Below are 17973 nucleotides of genomic sequence, written 5' to 3' on the forward strand. Positions count from 1 at the left end.
TCCGGCCGGCACGGACATGTCCGGCGCGGCGCGGTAGACTTTTTTAGGGTTTGAGACGAGGGGAATCCGGGATTTCGGAGGAGGGGCTATATATAGGCATAGGAGGAGCTAGGAGAGTCCAAATGAGGTGCGGTTTTCGGCCACGCGATCGTGATCGAATGCTCTAGATGATGGAGAGGGTTTTGATGGGTTTTGGACCAAAATGGAGGGGTGTTGGGCTGCAACACACACGAGGCCTTCTCGGTCCCTCGGTTAACTGTTGGAGCATCAAACGAAGTCCAAATGGTACGAAACTTGACATGCGGTCTACCGGTAGTAAACCAAGGCCGCTTGGCAAGTCTCGGTCCAATCCGGAAATGTTTAAACCCCACACATGAAAGAAAGGTAGAAATGACCACCGGAGGAGAACGAAGCGCTGGAATGCAAAACGGACAACGGGGAAAATGCTCGAATGCATGAGATGAACACGTATGAAAATGCAATGCACATGATGACATGATATGAGATGCATGACAACAACACACGGAGACAAAGACCCGAACCCGAGAAAATAAAATAACTTAGCACCAGAAACGACAAGAGTTGGATTACATATTAGGTAAATAACATCCGGGGTGTTACAGTAGGTATATATAGGAGGAAGGAGTACGTCGGTGGAGCAACAGGGGACCCACGAGGGTGGAGGGCGTGCCTGGGGGGGGGGGTAGGCGCCCCCTACCTTGTGGCCTCCTCTTTTGTGTCTTGATGTAGGGTCCAAGTCTCCCGGGTCTTGTCCATTGAGAAAATCACGTTCCCGAAGGTTTCATTCCGTTTGGACTCTGTTTGATATTCTTTTTCTTTGAAACCCTAAAACAGGCAAAAAACAGCAATTCTGGGCTGGGCCTCCGGTTAATAGGTTATTCCAAAAAATAATATAAAAGTGGAAAATAAAGCCCAATAATGTCCAAAACAGTAGATAATATAGCATGGAGCAATCAAAAATTATAGATACGTTGGAGACGTATCACTTAGCGGTAGTACCGCTCCCCTGAGTGGTAGTACCACTTAAGCACGGGCTGACGCATAACAGTTGGATTTGTCCACCCACTATAAAAGGGGGTCTTCTTCCCCAATGGACCCAACGGTTCTTGAGCAAGCTTTCTCCTCCATTGTTAACCTCCAAAAGCTTTGCCTTCTCTCTATTCCTCCCATGAATCTTGCATCTTTTTAGGAGATCTAGATCTACATTTCCACCAATATACATCTCCTCTAAGTGAGGGGAGCCTTGTGGATCTAGATCTTGGAGTTCTTTTGTGTTCTCCTTATTCTTCATATCATATTCCTCCATAGCTTTTGTTGCTTTGGTGGGATTTAAGAGTGTGGGACATGAGTACTTTGTGTGTTCTTGCCATTGCATTATTTGCATCGGTTTGAGTTCTCCATGGTGATACGTGGAAGTGAAAGTTGAGAAACTTATTACTCTTGGGTGTTTGGGCACTCTAGAGCTTGTGCCTCTTGGATGCTTGGGCGCCCTAGACGGTTGATGTTGTCATGGAGCTCAATCATTGTGGTGTAAAGCTCCGGGCAAGTTTCGGGGTCTCCAATTAAGTCGTCGAGATTTCCCCGAGCAATTTGTACGGGTTCAATGACCGCCCCCAAGGGTCACCATTTGTATGGGTTAGGTGACCGCCCTAAAGGGCCCCTTAGTGGAATCACGGCACCTTGCATTATGTGAGGGCGTGAGGACAATATGGTGGCTCTAGTGGCATTTTGGGGAGCATTGTGCCTCTGCACCGCTCTAGCAAAGATTTGCGTCAGGAAGGGTGTTAACTTTGGGATATATCGTCATCTCCGCGTGCCTCGGTTATCTCTTACCCGAGCCCTTTACTTATGTAGTTACTTTGTGATAGCGTTAGCGCTTCATGATTATATATCTTGCTATCACATAGTTGTTTATCTTGCTTAGCATAAATTGTTGGTTGGTGCACATAGTTGAGCCTAGTATATTTACACTACTAGAAAAAGCACTATGGGTGAACTTAAATTAGTGGCGGACATAAACAGACACCTGGCACTGCTACATATGAAAAGTAGCAATGGTGGATTGGTGGGTAACAACTCCTACCTGCCACTCGAATATATAGAGCAGTGGTGGGCGAAAAGTACCACCCACCACAGGTAAACTCTTATTAAGATCCCTATGTAGCCATAAATAGCTGTGGCGGACGGTTCTAGATGCTCGCCACCGTTATATTATGTGGTGGGCTTAGGCCGCCCGCCACATATATGGTAAGTCTACACATACCCCCAACCGCCGTTCGACTGAAACTTATCCATTTTCCATTTCACGTGGAACACTTCCTCTCCCCCTCGGTTGCTCGTCCGGATCCGTTCGCATCCGTCGCCGCATCCTCTGCCGGAAAGTCGCCTTCCGGAGCTGCATTTGACGTCGTCCACTGGAGCTGCCTTTCATGTTGTCCGCCGTCGCGTCCTCCATGGGGAAGCCGCCTTTCGGAGCCGCATTCCACGCCGTCTGCTATGTGTCGCCGCGTCCGCCAGAGCTGCCTTCCACACCGTCCGCCGGAGCTGCCTTCCACGCCGTTCGCCGTCTCTGTCTTCCACGCCGTCTGCTGAAGTCGCTGCCAAAGGTAACTTGACATCCCTTTAAGTCCGTCGTTGTCTCTAGATAGTTCATAGATTCATTTATAGTGGCAGTATACACTAGGTACCTAGGGTTAGAGCAAATGCTATTAAGGGGAACGAATCTAGGATTTGATTTGAAACCATTGAGTAATCCCATCGAAATGCTGGTCGAGCCCGTGATATTGGCTTGCATCACTGTGAAAGTAGTCGCTGCTGCCCAAAGTAGACTTTTGCTAATAAAAATTAGTTCATTAATTTTTTCTGACGAAAAGCAAAGGCTATGCCGATTTTTTCTGTTTACTTTTGCTAATACAAACAAGTTGCATTCATATTTTATTTGTAGTAAAGTAATATAAAAATGATGAAGTTGAGTTGAATTTGCTTATGTATGAAAATGCAAATGCTAGTTATATGTTTTATTTGCAAGGATTGCAACACGAGTTCCAATGTTTTGGCGAAACTCTGATTAGTTTCCATTTCGCCATATTTCTGGAACTCAATATATTCACTTTTGTAGCAAAGGTTATGCTAATTTTTTCGGTATGCTTTTGCTAATACAAACAATTTGCATTCATATTTTTAATGTACTAAAGTAATATAAAAATGATCAAGTTAAGTTGAATTTGCTTACGTATGAAAATGCAAGTGCTAATTATGTGTTTTATTTGCAGGGATCACAACATGAGTTTCAATGTTTTGATGAAACGTTGATTAATTTCTGTTTCACCGTATTTATGAAACTCAATATGTTCACTTTTGTAGCAAAGGTTATGCCAATTTTTTCGTATACTTTTGCTAATACAAACAAGTTGCATTCATATTTTTTCTGCCGCTTCTCAATATTACTTTCATGACTTAGCACCAATGACAACAGTGTTTAACTTCATGAAGGAGGGATCATGGTGCATAAGGTCTGCAATATCTGCAAAAACCCCTATACGGATAGTTTGATAAATGCAGTACAATTCAGACTCTTGTTGAAGGAGGGATTTGAAAATTCTGTGGTAACAATGTTTAACTTTATAATTTAATTCATACCATTTGCTGATTTTTTTACCATTTGTACCATTAATTATTAATTGTATTTTTCTTAATTTTTACATGGTGTATCCCATGCAACATAAGGGTCGACTTCAATAATTTAGTCGGTGCCAATTTCCACTTTACGGATGATAAAGGATATTCATAAAAAATTGGCGTTCCTAAACAAAAGGGTAGAACCATCATAGGAGGTGATGGATGGAAGAAGTACATTTCAAATAAAGCTCATGAAGGGAGAGTACATAGGCTTTTACTCGAATGGAGCAATCAACAAGTTAACGGCTAAGTATTTCTCTGACCAAGATGATGAGTTTGACAAAGATGATGAGGACGATGATGATGATGAGGAGGAGGAGGAGGATAGCCAGGATGATGATGATACTAGCCTGGATGACGATAGCCAGGAGCATGAGGATTAGCAAGATGATGAGGGTAGTGGAGATGATGACGATGATGGTCCATGCAATTTTGCAATTTTCACTCAAAGAATGAAAGAGCTTACTAAGGATGAGACAGACAATCTCATCACGATCCTACCATCAAGTGTGCACTACTTGGGGAGGCCATTTGTGCACCATTTTACTAAGACCAACATCGTGAAACACACCATGGTATATTTTGTATTATTTCCTCTCTTTTTTGTTCATTACACTATATGGAGAGATGTCTAACATTGAGTGATCTATTTACTCTTAATCACGGGAAACCTAGCAATTACCTATGAAAATGATTTCCGGTCAGGACATCCATACTACCGGCTTGGTTGGAGTACGCCTTGGAGCAGCAGGTCCTGTCACCAGCATTTAGTACAAGGCGGACACAGATGGCCACATATTGTTCTATGAAGTCGGCTGGCAGGAATTCTAGAAGGGAACGAGACGACTAAGGGTTGACACAGTAGTGGTTATCATGATAAGGAACAAACGCAACGACAACTTGCAGATGCTTGTTGTTGTAAACCTTATTTAGAAATAAGGTCCAAATAAAATATCACCAATCCGATGAACTCTTAGTTAGTTAGTTAGTTAGTTAAGATGCCTGTGATACTTTGATGTTGGTTTGTTAACTGGAACAAATTTGAAGTGTTAGTAGTTGTTATGAAGAGTACTAATTAACTAGTGAACTTGCATGCCTAAGCTTACCGTGCGAGCTCTATCTGCTTCTAATCTCCAAGATCACAGTGTATTGAATTTCTTACGTGGGTTTTATGCAAAATACAACATGGCAGCACAAATGTTGCCATGGCTGAATTTTTTTAATTTGCATGCCTAAGCTTTCAATGGTGGGCACTCTAATCAGTCACCACTGCCACAACTATCAATAGTGGCGGGCATAAGTGTGTTGCCCGCCACTGATGCCATGTTAGCAGTGGCGGAAGGTCCTGGGAGCCTGGCCCACCATAGCTGGGGGTTTTGCGCCTGCCACTTCTAGGCATTCCCACAGTAGTGTTAGGTTTTATGCTTGACAAATTAAGCGCTAGCTTTATTGTAGGATCGGAAGTATGTCTAGAGGGGGGTGATTAGACTACTTAACCAAATAAAAATCTAGCATTTTGCCAATTTAATGTTTTGGCATATTTTAGCAACTAACACAAGTCAAGCAGTCAACCTACACATGCAATTCTAAGAGTATAGTAGCGGAATGTAAATCATTGCATATGAAGGTAAAGGGGAGGAGTTTGGAGGGAGCAAACGCAATGTAGACACGGGGATTTTTGGCGTGGTTCTGATAGGTGGTGCTATCATACATCCACGTTGATGAGACTTCAACCCACGAAGGGTAACGGTTGCGCGAGTCCATGGAGGGCTCCACCCACGATGGGTCCACGAAGAAGAAACCTTGCCTATCCCACCATGGCCATCGCCCACAAAGGACTTGCCTCACTTGGGTAGATCTTCACGATGTAGGCGATCTCCTTGCCCTTACAAACTCCTAAGTTCAACTCCACAATCTTGACGGAGGCTCCCAAGTGACACCTAACCAATCTAGGAGACACCACTCTCCAAAAGGTAATAGATGGTGTGTTGATGTGAACTCATTGATCTTGTGCTCCAAATGATAGTCTCCCCAATACTCAACTCTCTCTCTCTCAGAGATTTGGATATGGTGAAAACATGATTTGAGTGGAAAGCAACTTGGGGAAGGCTAGGGATCAAGATTCTTGTGGTTGGATTGGAATGTCTTGGTCTCAACATATGAGTAGGTGGTTCTCTCTTAGAAAATGAGTAGTGGAAGTGTAGGCACATTCTGATGGCTCTCTCCTACATGGAGAAGGGGGTGGAGGGGTATATATAGCATCCACAAAAAATCTAACCGTTACACACAATTCACCAAACTCGGTGGGGCCAAATAGTGAAACTCAGTGAGACCGACTTGGTTCAAAATGTGAATGTTAGGCTTTTCGATGGGACCGACAAGATCAACTCGGTGGGACCGATGTGCTAGGGTTAGGGCAAAACCTCATCTTAGTGAGACCGATCACATGAACTCGGTGAGACCAATTTCAGTAATAAGCAAACAGAGACTTGGTCAGGCAAACTCGGTGGGACCGATCGCTCATTTCGGCGAGACCGAAATGTTACAAAAAGGAAACAAAGAGTTTGCATTGCCAACTCGATGGGACCGATCGCTCATCTCGGTTAGACCGAAATGTTACGAAGGGAAACCAAGAGTTTGCAATCCCATCTCAGTGAGACCAAGATCCCTATTGGTGAGACCGAACTGATTAGGGTTTCTGGCTATGGCTATGTCAAGTGAACTCTGTGGCGCCGGATACATCAAAACGGTGGGGCCGAGTTTGACTTTAGGTTTAGGACATATGTGGAAATGAGAAAGTGGTTGAGGGCTTTTGGAGCATATCATTAAGCATTTTGAGCAAGCAAGTCATTAAGCAACACCTCATCCCCTTTTAATAGTATTGGCTTTTCCTATGGACTCAATGTGATCTTGGATCACTAAAATGAAAATGTAGAGTCTTGAGATTTTGCCAATATTTGTCCTTAGCATTTTGAGGGGTCCACATCTCTTAGTCCATGCCATGCCAATCATTGAACTTTCTGAAATGATCATATTGAAATAATATTAGTTCAATGAGCTATATCTTGTTAAGAATTACCAAAACCACCCAGGGATTAGTTGCACTCTCAATCTCCCTCTTTTTGGTAATTGATGACAACATTTAGATCAAAGTTTTGACAAATGATAATATGAATGAAATACATCGTCGCTTTTAGAAGTATGTGATAAGCAAGAGCTCCCCCTAAATTTGTGCATATTTAAAATTTGTTTTTGAATGCAAATGCACAATCGATTAGGATCATGGGTTACTCTTCCATGTCACATACATCTTGGTGGAGCGCTCAAAATGATAGAATGTGCATAACATGCACTCATTACCAAGACAAATATGATAGATCATACATAAGTAATAAGATAGCATCATTCAAGCATAGCATAATAAAGCATAGTATGATCCACCACATGATCATAGAAGTATCTCACACACAAGCACAAATATTGTAGCAAACACACGCAAATAAGTAGCAAGAGATACCAATAAAAACAGCAAAGCACTCTCTCTCTCTCTCGAAGCCTATGATCTATACACTTTCTCCCCCTTTGGAAACAAGTTACCAAAAAGCTCAAAAATGCATAGTGCTATACGACACTCTAAGCAAGATCTCCGGGAGCTCTGGAGTGCTGAGATGGCGTGGAGAGAATAGCATCTGCGAAGACTTCTGCCGACGTCTGAGGAGCTGGAGGGGTTGCCACTGAAGGGGCAACTGAGGCTGTGGCTGCAGGAGCTGAGGTTGTAGCCCTAGAGTCAATCACTGGCACTGCTGCAGACCTTTGTCTTTTGGGCACCCTCTCATAGGCATCTATGGTTGTCTTGTCACTCCTTTCCTCAAGGTCTTCTTGTATCTTCTCAACTGAAGTCTGAATCTCAATGGCTTTAACATCCAAGTCATGAAGCTTTGTCTAAAAAATCCTTTCAAGGCTCTCTTGATTTCGAGTCAGGGTAGCTAGTCCTTTCTCTATTCTCACAGTGGCCTCAAGCAGATAGCTGAGCTGGTCCTGCTTGGTCTTGGGATTGGCTGTAGAAGGATCTGGAATCTTTGAAGCTTTTCCAGCGTGTGCCTTCTCTCTCTTCTCTTGAGCCTCAATAGAAGATGGATGTGAAGGATCCATCATAACAGTGTTATCCTCAAAATCAGGCCTCAAGGGAAGGTGCTCTCTGTCTAACAAATATGTGCTTGTGCCCATCTTGGAATTTATGAGCATCTGAATGTGTGGAGCATACCCACATGATCTTTGAGGGAGTCCTGGACTAAGGGGTCCTCAGGCGTCCGGCCTGTTATCCATGGGCTGGACTGATGGGATGTGAAGACATGAAGGCCTAAGACTATACCTGTGTTCGGATTGGACTCTCCTTGGTGTAGAAGGCAAGCTTGGCGACCGACTATGAAGATTCCTTCTTATGTAACCGACTCTATGTAACCCTAGATCCCCTCGGTGTCTATATAAACCAGAGGGGTTAGTCCGGAAAGGATATTCATTATCATAGTCATACATGCTAGGCTTCTAGGGTTTAGCCATTACGATCTCGTGGTAGATCAACTCTTGTAATACTCATATCCATCAAGATCAATCAAGCAGGAAGTACGGTATTACCTCCATAGAGAGGGCCCGAACCTGGGTAAACATCGTGTCCCCCGTCTCCTGTTACCATCGATCCTAGACGCACAGTTCGGGACCCCCTACCCGAGATCCGCCGGTTTTGACACCGACATTGGTGCTTTCATTGAGAGTTCCACTGTGCCGTCGACGAAAGGTTCGATGGCCCCTTCAATCGTCTATAGTGACGCTGTCCAAGGAGAAACCTTTCTCCCTAGACAGATTTTCGTGTTCGGCGGCTTCGTACTACGGGCCAACTCGCTTGGCCATCTGGAGCAGATTGATAGCTACACCCCTGGCCACCATGTCAAATTTGGAAGCTTGAACTACATCACGGATATCCGTGGAGACTTGATCTTCAATGGATTTGAGACTGCAGCGATCGCTCCCCCTCGCCCCGATGAACATGACTTAAATCTGTCGTCGGATCACATCCAGGAGATGGTCCCTGTTGCTGCAACGGCCTTAGAACCAGAGCAGATCGTGCCATCCGAGGCCACAGAGTCCGCGGCGTTGGAGCCGCCCACGGACTCGGCACCCTGCAATATTTGCGTCAATGGAACTCCCAACTCGTCTCCGACTATAAGTTCCGGACCGGGTACGCCTGCGGACACCGAGCTGGATTGGTTATCGATTTTCGAATTTAGCACCACAGACATCTTCCAGCACTCACCTTTGGGTGACGTGCTAAACTCTTTAAAGAACTTGTCCTTGGAGAAGGACTCACAGCCGAACTATGTTCGGTTCGAGCCAAAGGCTGATGATGGGAAATTTCGCTTCCCACCCGCCACCCACTTCATAGCTACTGTCGATGACTTAACCGACGTGCTTGATTATGGCTCCGAAGACATCGACGGTAAGGACGACAATGCCAACAAGGAGCAAGGCCAAGACCCGCCATTTACTGGACATTGGACGGCCACCTCTTCGTACGATGTGTACATGGTCGACACACCTAAAAAAGCTAGCGACGATGACAAAGGAGATCTAGTTGCGAATAAACCTTCTGAGACATAGTCCAAGCGTCGGCACCCTAAACACCGCTCTAAGCCTCGTCGCTCAAAATATGGCAACACTGGCACCGAGAAATAGTACTCCGGGCGACACCGAAAACAACGAAGACCCTGCCGGGACTGCATCCGAACAGGAGGAACAATACAACGGGCAAGATAACCCTGATAAACAGGCCATGCCCAATGACCCAGATGATGATAGTTATTGTCCAGTCTCCGAGGATGATGAGAGCCTCGGCAATGAGGACTTCATCGTGCCAGAGGCACCCCTCGAGTAGGAGCGCTTCAAGCGCCAACTAATAGCCACTGCAAGAAGCCTGAAGAAGCAGCAGCAGCTCCAAGCTGATCAAGACCTGCTCATTGACAGGTGGACTGATGTCCTGGCAGCCGAAGAATACGACCTCGAGCACCCAGCCAAGAGTTACCCAAGGCGTAGACTGCTACCTCAGTTCGATGAGGAGGCACCAAATCCCATGCCTCTCTCACGCAATGCGGACCGACCACCACGTGGTCGGGATAGTGCGGCGGACCGACCACCCCGCGGTCGGGATAAAACGGCAACTCAGGCCGAACAACAGCCCGCCCCACCGCCTCGTAAAAATAGGGACATAACAGCTCGGGGCCATACATACGACATTCGGCAGGATCTGGACAGTAGAGCAGGACACACCAGATCAATCTACGGATCGCGAGGACGCTTCCCGACTCGGGATGACGGCTACCTATTCAGACGTGATAAACCTAGTCACACCCGGGCCGATAACCGCAGACGGACTTCATCGGAGGTGCGCCATGACGCGGCCCGATATTATAGAGTGTTTAGATTTATCCTAGGGGCTTCACCAACTTTCTTAATTGTCAAACTCCTATGGCTAAGTGAGGGCGGTAAAGGCCGCATAGTCTGGTTGCCTTGTTCGTTGCGCTAAACACCTCCTTTAAGGACCAGAATGTGGAGTAAAGAGTGTTTAGATTTATCCTGAACACCCCCGTACTATCTACGTGGGGGAAGAAGCCAACGACTGGTCAACCCTCAGATTTCATAAATGGCCGCATAGGAGGTAAAATATAAATCGCAAGCATTATAACACATAACATCATTGTTCCATATTATAGGACAGGATAATACAAATGTTCTCATGGGAATATGACATCCTTCGAACATTGCTCCGCCACAAGGTGGGACCCCTCTAGGACGCCATTAAAATAGAGCTTGGGTCGACGATGCTCCTTGCCCTCCGGCGGCCCCTCGGTCATCAGCTTCTTGGTTTCCAGCTTTGCCCAATGCGTCTTGATGCGGGCAAATGCCATACGCGCAACTTCAATATAGACCGACTGCTTCACGGCTTTGAGCCGCGGACATACACTTACAAGCCGCTTAACAAGTCCGAAGTAGCTGCTAGGTATAGGCTCGGCAGGCCACAGCCGGACTATCAGGTCCTTCATGGCTAGCTCTACCGACCTGTGCAGCTCGACCAACTGCTTTAGTTGGTCGCTGAAGGGCAACGGATGTTCGGGTCCAAGATATTGGGACCAGAATAGCTTCTCTGTAGACATCCCTTCTTCGGCTCTATAATGCTTGACAACATCTGATATACTACGCGGCAGATCCGTAAACGCCCTTGGAAAACCCAAATTCGGATAAGTACAAGGAAATGTTTCTTCTACATACTTGCTTTGCATGGTGAAAGAATTACCTGCCGCAATCTCCTTGGCCGCCTGAATTTCCTGGAGGGCATTCTGTGCTTCGACTCGTGCATCTTGGGCGCTCTGGTGGGCCTTCACCAGTTCAGACTTTGTGCCTTACAATCGCGCTCCAAGGACTCAAATCTCTCGATCGCGCCCTAGAGTTGTCGCTGCGCCTTGCCAACCCGGGCCTCGTGCTTCTTGCGCGCGGTGCGTTCCTTGGTCACTTTGTCCTCGGCCTCGGCTAACGCCTTCTTGAGGGCTGCCACCTCGGTCGTGGCCCCTAATAAAGTTTATGACACCTTAGTACAGACGGACTATTCATTTTTTCTTAAAATGTACCCGTGGTTACTGCATACCTTGGCTATCCTCCAGCTGCTTCTTCACGAGGCCGAGCTCCTCCTCGGCCCGCTCCAGTTTCCGCTTCAGTCCGGAGACCTCCGCAGCATGAGCAGTGGCAGCTTGCAGCGATACCTGCTTATTCACATAGACAACTTATGTTAGACTCCTGCGATATTTCTTCTTGATCCTTTGTTCGGCCTTTTCTTCCTGAACACAAAACAGAGCATCAGGGGCTACTGTCTATACTGTGATATTCTTCCTACAAACGCATTACTTACCTCAAAGCCCGATAGAAGGCTAGTGCAGGCTTCGGTCAGTCCGCTTTTGACGAACTGGACCTTCTCTATTACCATGCCCATAAGGGCACGGTGTTCATCCACAATAGAGGCGCCTCGTAGCACCTCCAGCAGATTATCCGGTGCCTCTGGTTGGATAGAGGTCACCGACGGAACATGCACATTCCCTCCTTTTAGGGAATGCCGTTCGCTGGACTCCGGAGCCGCGTAGATCTCCGGAATGGTATCCGCCTCAGGTCTGAAGGGAACTCGGCCCCCATCACCAGTCCCCATAGGGGCTTTTTCCCCCATATGTCCGGCGACTGAGGAATCGACCTGGGGCGCCACCCCGTCGATTTTCGGAAGCTCCCCCCGATCGGGGAAGGTCTTTTGCAACACCACCTCGTCGTCACCCTTGGGAGAGACGGAATGAGCAGGTGGCAGAGACATGCTAGCCACCTCCTTTGAGTCTAGCGATCCCTCTGTCGAGGATCGTGGGGAGCCATCGCATGCTGGACTACAATAACAAGGTTTAAGGTATATCAATATTACAAACCGGGAAGGCCAGACGTTTTCGGATTCTGGTACTTACGAGGCGGCCCGAGGCTTGGTCCGGCGAGGTCGCTCGGGACTGCTATCGACATCCCACACGGAGTTATCCGCGAGGGAGCCTCTAACCCTCTTAGGCGCTTTCGCCTCCGAATTTGTGGGGGCCGCTCTCTTCTTCCTCCCCACTTCAGGTGGGGAGTCGTTTTCTTCTTCCTCTTTGTCGTCGTTGTCAGCGGACGAAGAGGAAGTCTCGTCTTCGGACATCACGTCTGAAGCGCCTTTTTGGCGAGGGCCCTTCTTGGCCCCTTTGGCCGCTTTCTTGGCCGTCTTCTCTGGCACCTCATAAGGTGCTGGAAAAAGCATTTTCGTCAGCAATGGGAATTCTTGGTCTTCGGGCAATGGAGCCGGATAGTTAATCCCCTCAGCTACCTTGATCCAGGCCTGAAAACATGGGTAGGAAAGCTTAGGATTTTTCTCAAAATATGCTAGTAAAGGGTACACCTTGAAAACATTAAAAGAACTTACCGGGTTAGCCCGACGTTTTAAGCAAAGCCCGCGATCTTCGGTCGTGGGCGGTGGCATCTCGCCAGCCTTGAAGAGCACTTTCCAAATTTCTTTGTGCGTCGTGCCGAAGAGATCTAGTAGCGTCTGGTGCTTCGCCGGATCGTACTCCCACAGATAGCAAGTCCAGCGTTGGCACGGAAGGACCCGATGAATGAGCATGACCTGGACCACGTTGACAAGCTTGATCTTCCTATCTATCATGTTCTGGACACATGTTTGGATCCCAGACAGCTCGTCCGAGGGACCCCAGGTTAGGCCCCTCTCTTGCCAGGAGGTGAGCCGCATCGGGATTCGGGATCGGAATTCGGGGGCCGCCACCCAGTTGGCGTCACGCGGCTCGGTGATATAGAACCACCCCGATTGCCACCCTTTCACCATATCCGCGAATGAGCCTTCGGGACAGGTAACGTTGGGCATCTTCCCCACCATGGCGCCTCCGCACTCTGCTTGTTGGCCGCTCACCACCTTCGGCTTCACATTGAAGGTCTTCAGCTATAGGCCGAAATGAGGCGGGATGCGGAGAAAGGCCTCGCACACGACAATGAATTCTGTGATGTTGAGGATGAAGTTGGGGGCTAGGTCATGGAAGTCTAACCCGTAGTAAAACATCAGTCCACGGACGAAGGTGTGAAGAAGGAACCCAGCCTGCGGACGAAATGTGTAAGAAACACAACCCTCTCGTGGGGCTCTGGAGTAGGGACGATCTGTCCCTTGGCTGGGAGTCGGTGAGCGATCTACTTGGTCAGATATCCGGCCTCCCGGAGCACCTTGATATCCCTCTTCTTGACGGAGGAGGCCATCCACTTACCCCCAGCTCCGGATCCGGACATCTTTGGAGTGCTTTCTCGGACGAGGGAAAAGCTAAAAGCTTGGGCGCTGGAGCTCAGGGACGGAAGGACCGAGGAGGAGCCGAGGTGTGGGTGAAGAAAGGGAATCCTTATACCCTTATAAAGGCCATGAATATCAAGAGTCTCCCCACTCGCCTTAAACTCGCTTATTCCGAAGGGCCGTGCAAACGGCACGGTTGGGTCACCCACGCCCGTATTGATGAGAATCTTGTAATAAGGGGACACAATCTCTGCTTCGACAAGACGTGCCAATGGCAACCGTGTTTCGAAACATGGATCAACAGACGAGAAACGGTTCAAAATTATGACTGGGCAGGCGTGATGTCATGTTGTAAAAAGCTGTTAGCAGATTAGACTCGTGTAAAAATATATTCTCTCTGCGGTTATGTATGGTGTGTGTGACAGGTTCGGATACTATCATCGCATCCGAAGACTATCTTGAAGTTCAGATAGAAGGGAACCCGCCTTGTAATGCCGAAGACAATCTGCGCACCAGACTCCTCGTCATTGAAGCCAGGTTCAGGGGCTACTAAGGGAGTCCTGGACTAAGGGGTCCTCGGGCGTCCGACCTGTTATCCATGGGCCGGACTGATGGGCTGTGAAGACATGAAGGCCGAAGACTGTACCTGTGTCCGGATTGGACTCTCCTTGGCATGGAAGGCAAGCTTGGCGACCGACTATGAAGATTCCTTCTTATGTAACCGACTCTATGTAACCCTAGACCCCCCCCCAGTGTCTATAAACTGGAGGGGTTAGTTCGGAAAGGATATTCATTACCATAGTCATACAGGCTAGGCTTCTAGGGTTTAGCCATTACAATCTCGTGGCAGATCAACTCTTGTAATACTCATATCCATCAAGATCAATCAAGCAGGAAGTAGGGTATTACCTCCATAGAGAGGGCCCAAACCTGGGTAAACATCGTGTCCCCCGTCTCCTGTTACCATCGATCCTAGACGCACAGTTCGGGACCCCCTACCCGAGATCCGCTGGTTTTGACACCGACAATCTCTTCTAATCTGCTGCAGTTCTCTTGATAGTCTCAACAATCAAACTCACCACTTTAAATTTATGTGGCACATTAAACATCTGAAGCAAGTTGATGGAGTGACCTCTGATCATCATGTGATCTCCTGACTTGGGAAACAAAGTGTGCCTCAATATAGTGTTCATGGTGGCCAAACCAGACAACAAGTAATATACTAAGCCTAGCTTGTGTGTCTCCAAGGCCTTGCCAGGTATCTCCTTGTACATATTGGCCATGGAGTTGTGATATTTCTTGCTCTTGGCATAGACATCAGTGTTATCCTCATGCTCTACAGGGGCATTGATAAGCTTGACCCACTCAGCAACTATAGACTGGTACCTAGTACCCTCAGTCATCCAGACAATCTTTCCATCTGGGTAGAAGTGAGAAGTGGAATAGAACTGCATCATCAACTCCTCATTCCATTTTGTCAATTTCCGTCCAACAAATGTGTCAACTCCATTGAGTCTGAAGCTCTCATGAACTCCAGGAAAGTGATCTTCATTGTTGTCAATGTATTTCCAGTCCACCCATCTCATTTCACACACAATGGGCTTGTCTAAGAGGACTGTCTCATAGAAGTCCTGTTGTTCCTTAGTGTGAAATCTGTAATCTACAGCAGTACTTCTTCTCACAGCATAGGGGTCTGACTGTCTCCACAATCCGAGTCCTCCATCTTTTCTTTCCTTCATGTTCTCAGCAACTGGATGATTGTCATCATGATCAGGAATCTTTGGTTTGAGTTTTCTGAGCACTTGAGTTTCTTCTTCTTCCATTTCAGGCACTGGGGCCTTATTCTTCTCAACAACAGGTATGCTCCTAGTTGATCTCTTGGGTGTTGTTTGCTTTGAAGCTTGAGCTTGAGGAGCTTGCTTTGGGGCTTGAGCTGCTGGCTTTGGAGCTGCCTTGGGCTTTGTAGGAGCAGCCCCTGACTTGATGGTATCCCCCATCAACTTATGAGCTTTAGGAGATGGGGCAGCAACCTTTTCTTCATCCTCTTCCTCACCTGATTGGATCATCATAGATGGCTTTCCAATAACTCTAGCCATGGTCTTCTTGACCCTTTCCTTCCTCTTCTTGCCTTCACAAGCCTCCTTTGCTAGCTGAGCTTCCTCCTGAGTAGATGCTCTGGCTTTTGACATCGGGATCCTTTTGGCTGGAGCTTTCTTGTGCAACCCAAGCTTGGTTGAAGCTGATGTGCCAAACTCTTTCTTGACAACCTTTTTCCTTGAAGTGACTTCCTCATCAGCAACATAATCTTCATCCTCAGAATTTGAGGTTCTCTTAACTCTCTGTCTAGTTGCAGCCTTAGGCAGGTTACTAGGAGTACTTCTGCTGCCCTCAACATAGCCGCTAGAGGGACTAGTGCCCTCACTTAAGTTAACCTGTTCCTCAGATCTGTTCTGACTATCACTCTGGTCTAACATAGCTGAAACTGCAAGCTGAACCTGAAAGTTGTCCCTGTGAATAGATATAGTTGAGATAGAGTGGATGAGCATCGCAAAGTGCAAAGATTTTGCAAAACAAATGAGTCAAAAACATAGTTTTAGTTTTCTATAGAAAGCATTTCGGAGCTACCGATTTATTAAACTCGGTGACACCGAAGCAATATTAGAGTCTAAACTAGTGGAATCGGTCAGACCGAGACACAGTTCGGTGACTCCGAGATTGCTAGGGTTTCACTCAGAATCGAACTCGATCACACCGATTTGTAAGTTTCGGTCAGACCGAAAATCACAAGTGCAATGGCCTAGGCCAAATCGGTGAGACCGATTTCTACAACTCGGTCGGTCCGAGATGAATTCAGCGAAAACCTAACCCTAAATTTTTGAATCAAAACTAATCTAAAGGAAGTTTTTGCTGGATAGAACAATCTCAAACGTGGCAAGAATCATGGCATTGTCTTCGTGCTAAGAATCAAAGTGAGAAAGCACAAAGGATAGGACTCATACCCTAACTTGGCGATGAGCTTGCTACAGCGACAACGGTGGCGAAGATATCCGTTGACGGCGGGGGAGACCAGCGGCAGGGGATCGCTGGCGATGAGGAGACGATCCGGAGACCTCGAGTCGGCAGAGCTGGATATGCGCGGGCGAAGGGTTCCGGAGAAATTTCCAAAATTTGGCCCGTGGGTATATATATCTAGACCCTGTCAGTGTGACCGAGTGGAACGACTCGGTGGCACTGAGATGCAGAATCGCAAACGGTTACTGCAACTCGGTGTGACTGAAAAGTTCAAATCGGTTGCACCGATATTGAAACCTAGATCAACTCAATGAACTCGGTATGAACGAAAGGAATGAATCGGTCAGACCGAAATACATTAAGAGGTTTTGGAAGTTTAACTCTATGACGAATTGGTGGCTTCGAGTGCTCCTCACCCAGAGGGTTTGAATCTGACTTGACCAAACTTTGTGATGTAGCATGAATAGAGTTTGAGACGAGAAAAGCATAGATAGCTAGAGGGAGTACTTAGGCATTCTTGTACATCCACTTGGCAGAAGAAAAAGGCAAACAATCAAAACAACAAGTGGATGTCCTCGAATGGAGAAAAATATGCAATCAACATGCTCACACAATAAGATGGCAAATGAAATATGTGGCAAAGTATGCACAAACACTCTAGCATCTATCAAGCAATTGGCGATGACTAGGTCATCTATATATGAGTATATTGACTTAGGAGTCAAATGAGAACATTTGATCATAGGTTATACTCATCATTTAAGCACAAGTGGGGTTACCACTTTTACATAAAGCATTGTTGTGTTCACACCATTAGAGTTGCTTTAGCTCAATTCTTTAGAGTAAAGCTCCCCCTAGATGTGATATCCCCCTTAAGAGGGATGAAATAACCTTGGGTTTTGTCGATGATGACTTCATGTAAGTGTTGAAGATGTAGGTGCTCAATGTTGATGTAGATCATTTGGAGCAATCCATTGGAGTGAGTTGCACTTTCAATACCTACATGGGTTAGTCCCACAAGGAACAAACAAGGATATCCATAGACATAGAGTGAAGTACACACAAGATGATGTCCATGAAAGCATTAGGTTTCCTTGTCCCTTGACTTACCAACAAGAGGGTTTGTGACTCCTTGAACTAGTGCAAGATGTGAAAGTTGATTGCACTTGTCCTTGCCAAAATGAATATGAGTGAAGTATGTTGGCGGAGTCACCCTCAAGAACTCTCTAGTTCTTCTTATGGATCCACATCATCTTGATGGGAGTCCTTGGGGTTGTAGACGTACTTGATGAATTATAACTTGACATAGTCTTGGGAACCCACTTGACCAAGGCCTTTGGAGCTTCTTCAAATGCAGCAATCTCCTCTTG

Source organism: Triticum urartu, chromosome 1A (genome assembly GCF_056163025.1).
Source record: "Triticum urartu cultivar PI428250 chromosome 1A, HENAU_Tu73, whole genome shotgun sequence".
Taxonomy (NCBI): Eukaryota; Viridiplantae; Streptophyta; class Magnoliopsida; order Poales; family Poaceae; genus Triticum; species Triticum urartu.